The sequence below is a fragment of the Chrysochloris asiatica genome, unplaced genomic scaffold, assembly GCF_000296735.1.
Source record: "Chrysochloris asiatica unplaced genomic scaffold, ChrAsi1.0 scaffold01613, whole genome shotgun sequence".
Taxonomy (NCBI): Eukaryota; Metazoa; Chordata; class Mammalia; order Afrosoricida; family Chrysochloridae; genus Chrysochloris; species Chrysochloris asiatica.
The window spans coordinates 8954-17736 of record NW_006410131.1 but is presented as its reverse complement, the minus strand read 5'-3'; positions in this window follow the sequence as shown (position 1 = coordinate 17736).

Here is an 8783-nt window from a genome sequence, read left to right as displayed (position 1 = left end):
TTTGACCTTTTCCTTCTTTCTTGTCTTCTTAATGACTTTTTGCTTTCTTCCTGTATGATATTCTTGATGTCATCCCACAACTCTTCTGGTCTTCGATCTTTAGGGCTAAATGAATCAAATCTGTTCTTCAGATGATCTCTAAATTCAGGTGGGATATATTCAAGATCCTATGTTGGCTCTTGTGGACTTGTTTTAATTTTCTTCAGCTTCAGTTTGAATTTGCATATGAGCAATTGATAGTCTGTTCTACAGTCTGCCCCTGGCCTTGTTTTGACTGATGATATGGAGTTTTCCATTGTCTCTTTCTGCAGATGTAGTCAATATGATTTCTATGTAGTCCATCTGGTGAGGTTCATGTGTATAGTTGTCTCTTATGCTGTCTAAGGAAGGTATTTGAAATGAACAAATAATTGATTTTGCAGAATTCTATTATGTTATCTCCAGCATCATTTCTATCACCAAGGCCACATTTTCCAACTAGTGATCCTTCCTCTTTGCTCCCAACCTTTGCATTCCAATCACCAGTAATGATTAATACATATTGATTCCATGTTTGACCAATTTCAGATTGAAGAAGTTGGTAGAAGACTACCTATATTAGAATCCTTGCTCTACCACATGATGTTTATGCAAACCTGGCAGATATCTAATAGTATCTATGACTCAAGTTCCTCTTTGAAAAGTGATAAAAATAACGTCATCTTAGCAGGATTGCTTGATATTCAAATTACTTATTATAAATTTATCAGAAGAAAAGTTGTTATTGCATAAGCTGTCATACCTACCACAAAATGGGGCGTCCTGGAGTGGCACTGTGGGCTAATGGGTCAGACTGCAAAGTCATTTGAGCTTCAAGGTAGGTGATTCAAGCTCACCAGCTGCTCCTTGGAAACCCTATACTGGGTCACTATGGGTTGGAATCAACTCGATGGCACTTAACAACAACAACAACAATCACAAAATGGATTCTTGGCATTGTGCTGTTTGATAAAAACTGATATGTCTGCAGTTCAAACCCACCAGCCACTCCTTGGAAACCCTTAATGGGTCACTATGAGTTGTACACTGACTGTACAGCTCTTGACATCATCATCATCATCATCATCATAGAATGAAATAATACATATCCATATATGTGTGTCTTATACATAAATAGAAGTATTTCTCTAGGATATGTTATTAGAGTGAAAATGCTAGCTTTTAAAGCACAACCTCTTCAGTCTTACGTGGTACTGTAAAACTGCTTTCCAGAAGCAATAGTACAAATAGATACTTCTGTGAAGAAGCTCAAAACTAGGTGCTTGACAGAAGGAGAGACTTTTGCCAAAGATGCAAGCCAGACTCCATTTTTTTCTGCTTATTGCTTATTCTGAGGTGACTTTCAAAAGCCAACTAGCCAGCATATCTCAGAGTGCCAGCAGGTGCCCTCTTCTCTGCTTCCCTGATCTTTTCACAGCATGCTCCCAGGAAAAACATTCATTCAGGTTAGACCTTAAAATACATTTAGAGTATCTGTTAAGTTACTCAGCTTTATGATTGTTATTAAGTGCTAATAAATCTGTACCAGCTCATAGCAACCCTATAAAGGGTTTCTGAAGAGCAGCTGGTGGGTTTGAATTGCCAAGCTTTTGATTCATAGTCCAGTGCTGACCCACATAGCAAAATAATACTTAAAGGGTCTTGCCATCATTTTGTGTCTGCTAAAGCATAAAATGTCAACCAATTAGAATTTTCTTATTGCAAGTTCCTGGATCCTCTGTATTCCAACTCTGAAAATTCCTTTAGCTATAGTACTTTGGTGAATCCTGACAAGGTACTGTCTGATTTTGGATCATTGTGTTCCTTCAATAAATTATTTAAGATATTCTGGGTATTTAAAATATCAGGAGGGTCACCCATATTAGACAGGTCTCAATGGAGCACCTAGACAAAGACAGACTGGGAAAAAGGAGAAGTGAACCACTTCTGAAGGGCTAACTACTGAAAATCTTATGAATAGTAGAATAACACTGTCTGACATAATGCTGGATGGTAGATGAGCCCCTAAGGTTGAAAGACTATTCAACTGGGGAAAGTGGTCTCCTCAAAGTAGAGTTGACCTTCATGCTATAGCTAGAGCAAAGCTTTTGTGACCTTCACTTACTCATGAGACACAACAAAAAGTGAGAAGAAAACACAGCAAACAGCCATTAAGAAACAGATTGAAGAATGTATGAAGTATGAATCTAGGAATATTATGTTATTAAAACTGAAGAAGTATCATAAATATCAATATCCTAGGCATCACTGTGCTGAAATGAATTGGTATTGGCCATGAATCATATGATTTACTATGCTGGAAGCATTAAATTGAAGAATAATATCATCACATTTATCATCAAAAAGAGTATTTCAAGATCTATCTTGAAGTACAATGCTGTATGTGATAGGATAATATCCATACTCATACAAGGAAGATTAGCTGATACAATCATTATTCAATTTTACCCACTGAAAAAATGTCACAACGATGGAAGGAGACTCAGACTCAAAATCAGGCCAAGACCTATTCCTATGAGGCAGAGGTCAGACATGCCTCTGCCTTTCAACTTTCTTTTCCTCTTCTGACACCAATTGTCTCTCTCACAGGACTCTCTGCTTCACATCTGAGTTCAAGAATTCATTCCAATGGCCACACAGAACTCATAGACAGTATTCATGATTTTGGGGTTTACTAGGAACGTGAACATGGTACAATTCAGGATAAGAAACAACTCAGGATGCAGCAGTCCTCCAGTAATAACTTTTCTATGCAGCATGCCTTGCTCTTGTCTTGGGCCTGTTAGTCATCTGTCCCTTTGGCTTCTGCACTGTGAAGCAAGTGTTGCAAAGTTTCTTTAGCCAGTCTGTAAAGGCCAAAAGGGTACATTGTATAAGCCAGACTCCAGCTTGTAGGCATTCAACTTTATTTTGTCCATAGACTGGGAAACCTGCAGCAGCTTTTACTCTCCATGTCACTGCCTCTGCTGCCCCCTTTTGCTGCTATTGCTTTTCTGGGCAGGGATCTCATGCTCTACTTGTGATTTTTCTTTTTTCATGGTCCTGGACCCTTTTTTCTGCTTCTGAGATGGCTGTTTCAAACTTGAAAGGAAGGCAAAACTAACAAATTCTGGTGTTAGCGTACTGTACACCCTATTTGCATGGTGCCACCCAATAATTCGGTGGAAGTTAAGAAACTTTAGATAGAAAACAATATCAATCAAACTTATGGTACCACACACACAAACCACTAAAGCTAGTGATGATGAAATTGAAAAAGTCTTTCAACTTCTTCAGTTTGATATTGATCAACCATGCAATGAAGATGCATTGATAATCACTAGTGAATGGTATATGAAAGTTGAAACAAAGATGCAGCATCAGTAGTTGGAAAATACGGCCTTGGAGACAGAAATAACTCTAGAGATCACATGATAGGATAAGACCAATGATTTACTCATTGTAAATTTCTTTCTTCAACAACATAAACCTTGACTATATACACATGAACTTCACTAGGTGGAACACAAATGAATCAAATTTACGACATCTGTGGGAAGAGACTATGGAGCAGCTCTATGTCATCAGCCAAAAGAAGGCCAGGGTCAAACTAGGGAACAGATCATTGATTGTTCATATGCAAGTTCAGGCTGAGGCTGAAAAAAATAGAACAAGTCCAGGAGAGTACAAATATGACCTTGAGTATATCTTACCTGAATTTAGGGACCATCTCAAGAACAAATCTGATGCATCAAACACTAATGACCAAAAACTTAAAGAGTTGTGGGATGACATTAAGAACATTGTATATGAAGGAAGCAAATGGTCACTAAAAAGACAGGAAAGAAAGAAAAGACTAAAATGGATGTCAGCAGAGACTCTGAAACTTGCTCTTGAACACAGAGAAGCTAAAGTGACTAGAAGAAATGATGAAGTAAAAGAGTTATACAGAAAACTGCAAAGATGTTTCAAGAAGACAAAGTGAAATGTTATAGTGAAATGTGCTAAGATCTGGAGTTAGAAAACTAAAAGGGAAGAACACATTCAGCATCTGTTAGTCTGAAAGAACAGAAGGACAAATTCAAGCATTGTGTTGAAATATTTATGCATTCTATGGGAGAAATAGAACCCTATTGTGGAGCTGTAGGATTAAGTACTGGACAACTAGCCACAAGGTCAGCAGTTCAAACCTCCAGTTTCTCTTGGAAACCCTATACAAGGTTGCTATGAATTGGAATTGACTTGACAACACACAATGGCAAAAGCAATGGGCAAAATATTGAATGATGCAGGAAACATAAAAAGAAGATGGAAGGAATACAAAGTCACCATGCCAGAAAAAATGGGTCATTTCAGAGGTAACATACGATCAACAATTGACAATATTGAAGGAAGACACCCAAGTTACATTGGAAGCATGGGTGGAAAACAAGGCTCCAGTATTGCTGGAATACAAATTGAAATGCTTCTACAAACTGATATAGTGCTGAAGGCATTCGCTTATGTATGCCAAAAAAGTTGGACAACAGCTACCTAGCCAACCAATTGGAAGAAATCCATATTTGTGCCCATTCCAAACAAAAGTGACCCAATAGAATGCAGAAATCATCAACAAATATCAATAATATTACAAGTAGGTAAAATTTTGCTGAATATAATTAAAAAATGGTTGCAGCAGTACATTGACGGGAGCTGCCAGAAATTCAAGCTGAACTGCTGACATCTGATGGATCTTGTCTGAAAGCCGAGAATATCAGAAAGATGTTTAAGTGGTCTTTATTGACTATGTAAAGTCATTTGACTGTGTGGATCACAACAAACTATGGATAGCGTTGCTATGAATGAGAATTTCAGAACACTTAACTGTGCCCAAGAAGAACCTGTACATAGTCTAAGAGGCAGTTGTTATAACAGAACAAAGGTAGAGTGAATGATTTAAAATCAGGAAAAGTATTTGCCAGAGTTGTATCTTTTCACCATACATATTCAATATGTATGCAGAGCAAATAATCTGAGAAGCTGGATTATATGAAGAAGACTATGGCATCAGGATTGGAGGATGAAATGTGTACATGACACAACCATGCTTGCTGGAGGCAAAGAGAACTGGAAATACTTATTGATGAAGGTTAAAGAATATAGCCTTTAGTATGGATTTCTCCTCAATGTAAAGAAAACAAAAATCCTTACTACTGGATCAGTAAATACAGTGATCATAGAGAAAAGACTGAAGTTGTCAAAGACTTCATTTTGTGTGCATCCACAATCAATACTCATGGAAGCATCATTTTAGAAATTGAATGATATCTTGCATTAAGCAAATCTGCTGCACAAGATTACTTTAAAGTGTTAAAGAACAGAGATATTAGTTTGAGGACTTAAGTGAGCCAGACCCAACCCATGGTATTTTCAAGTGACTCATATGCATATGCAATTTCAAACAAAGAATAAGAAAGATCTTGGAATAATTGATGCATTTGAATTATGGTGTTAATGAAGAATATTGGAAGTACAGGGGATTGCCAGAACAAACAGATCTGTCTTGAAAGAAGTGTAGCCAGAATGCCCCTTGGAAGCATGGACAGTGAGACTTCATCTCTTGTTCTTTGGACATGTTGTCAGGATGGACTACTCACTGGAGAAAGACATTGTGTTGGTAAAGTGGAGGGAGGGTCAGTGAAGGAGTAGAAGACCACCACAGAGATGGATAAACACAGTTGCAATCATGATGGTCTCAAAGATAACAGTTCTGAGGATGGTACAGGACCAGGCAATGTCAGAACTGACTCCATAGCACCTAACAACAACTATAACAAGGGTCTTTATAAATGGAAGATGGATCCCAAATAGAGATAGCAGCAGTTTGAACCCATGCTGTTGGCTTTGAAGATGGAAGCCAGGGCACATGAACCAAGGAATGCCAGTGTCCTTTAATAGCTAGAACAGTGAGGAAACATATTCTTGCCTACAGCCTCCAGAAGAAATACAGCCCTGCTGGCTTTATGATTTTAGACGAGTGAGATTTATTTCAGATTTCTGACCTCTAGAACTGTAAGATAATAAATTTGTGTTGTCTTAAGCTACCAAGTTTTGTAGTTTGTTAGAGTAACTAATAATACATGTGGAAATTAAAAGAAGTAGAGAAGATCACCGATACTTTTACTTATTGCCAATCCTTTGGAAGTCAGTTCATGTCCATAAGACTCTTTTCCCTCATGTTTAAATTGATACTATGCACTTTACTTTTATGTTGTAAACTTGTTTATGACCAAACAGTTAAAATGTAAATGTGGTTTGTTATAATCATTTCTCTTTTTCTACACATTCATCCTGAATGCCACTCACTATGGGTTAGCTGCTGTGCCTTGTTACTGAAGATACAACAGTGGTGAGCAAGATAAAGGGTTTTATGTCTTCAGAAAAAACAAAACAACAACAAGATAGTTTCATGCAATTGAAAAAGACTAAGTTTGGATAAATAAAAACTAACATGATCAGGCTGCGAACTTTAAGGTCAGCGGTTTGAAACTACCAGCCGCTCCACGGGAGAAAGATGAGGCTTTCTACTCCCATAAAGATTTACACCCTCGGAAACCCTGTACAGGGTCGTTATGGGTCGGAACTGACTTGACGGCACTTAACAACAACAACAACAAACATGATCATAAGAGCTTAAGTGAAAGACTAGTCCTGCCCTTTGGGGGTTTAGAAGTGGTTTGCATAGGAACTGAGCTGTACAAAATGAGAAGATATGCTTCTCATGAATAAAGCAAGTTAAAAACCATTCCAGACAGGTGAAATAGCAAGAATAAAATCATGGAGGATTCAAGAAATCCCAGTTATTTTTTTGCCCCTAAATACAGGGAATAAAATATACAATAAAAGACTGGGATCAAGGTTTTGGGTTCAAAGATTCCCTCAAGCCTGGAGGGAGGTACAAAGCTTAAATAATAAAGCACCTTAGATGTCATTCTAACCCATATGGATTTTAGTCAGCAGTTCTAGAGATTATGATTATATATGTATTTTAGTATCATGATTACATACGCATTTTAGGAAAACAACTCTTATAGCTGGATTGTTGCTTCTAAGTATTTGCTGGTAGGTTTGAACCATCAACCTTGTGGTTAGCAGTCCAGTGCTCATACTACAGCTCAACACCAGGATCCCTATAATAGAACTCGAAGAATGATTAAAAGAATGAAAACTTGGAGTAAGTTGTTTTGTGAATCAGATTGCCCACAAAGGAGGTAAAATTGTTTACAAAGTTGTTTTTTCTATTCTTCATCTCACAATCCTCTTCCTTTACACATAAACATGCTGTATAATGTCAGCAGTTATTATTTTTTGAACCAGATGTTACATAAAGATCCTTGCATGAATAATTTGATTTATTGTATGAATTATTTAATTTACTTCTTCCCATGAAATAGACAGAATTGGATTGAGGTGCAAAGAAGCTGTGTGGAACTCAATCACTAAATGTGTACTCAGTTTCATTGAAAAAAACTAGGAAATATGGTTTCAGTAAGCTCAAATTTCCATACCATTTTTCATACATTGTCATATTAACTAATGAAATAAAATATAGATTTTCCTCTTCTAAAGTATAGGACCCATGCTTAATTGGAAATGACGATAATTTTCATTGTGCTGAACTATCTCAATGGAATATTTGCTTGATATTCAAATTGCATGTTGTAACTCTAGGTTTGGCCATGAACCCTGAAAAGGGCCATATAATAGTGATTCCAAGTCTATAATTGTAGACAGATGATATTCTGGAGGGGAAAAATACATTTTTATATACTATTTTCCAACTTAGAAATAAAAAAAGGATTTAATCACATTTTACTTCAAAAATCTAGAGATAAACCTAGGCACCCTAGTGGCGTAAGTGGGTTAGGTAATGGGCTGCTAATTAGAAGTTCAGTAGTTTGAATCCACCAGCTGATCCGTAGGAGAAAGATGGGTGTTCCTGTTCCCATAAAGATTACACTTTTGAAAAGTGTACACAGGGTCACTATGACTTGGAACTACTCCATGGCACATAGCAGCAGCAGAGATAAAACAGATGAAATGAAAGATGATTTCAATTAGTTAAGAATATATTATTTCAGTGCATGTTATAAATTCCATTTTAAAACTTGAACATGAAAAGAAATACAATCCTTACCTTATCCCAATTACATAAAGATTAAACAGATATCTAAAGAGCATCCATTTAAAATAGTATATTATGCCTTTATGACTAAGTCTAGAGAATAGTATTAACATTGTGTTCATTTTTATGTGATGGCTGTTTCAATTCTCACATCCCTGTTTTATGATAAAAAATATGATGCTTACAGATCTTTCCAAGTAGTTTGCCAAGGTTACATAGCTAGAAAGAGACAACACGTGCATTTGAACTAAGGTTTCTAACTTCAAAGAGAATCCTTTTGAAATCCAAAATGGTTGGCTTCACCTAAACTGGATCTTTCTCAAATCTTGTTCTCTGCTTCCTGAGAACAATAAATGGTTAGTATCGTTGACAGTACTTAACTAAGCTGTAGCTATTGCTTCCTAGGCATACTCACTGGTGGTCTCAGATTGTATGAAAAATAGGAAAATCAATAAAAAAAAATCAAATACATGAAACTTAAATAACATCCTGCTTAAAAGGTACTGGTTAATAGAAGAAATAAAAAATGAAATAAACATTCCTAAAATAAAATGAGCATGAAAATACAACATACCAAAACCTTTGAGACACAGCAAAAGCA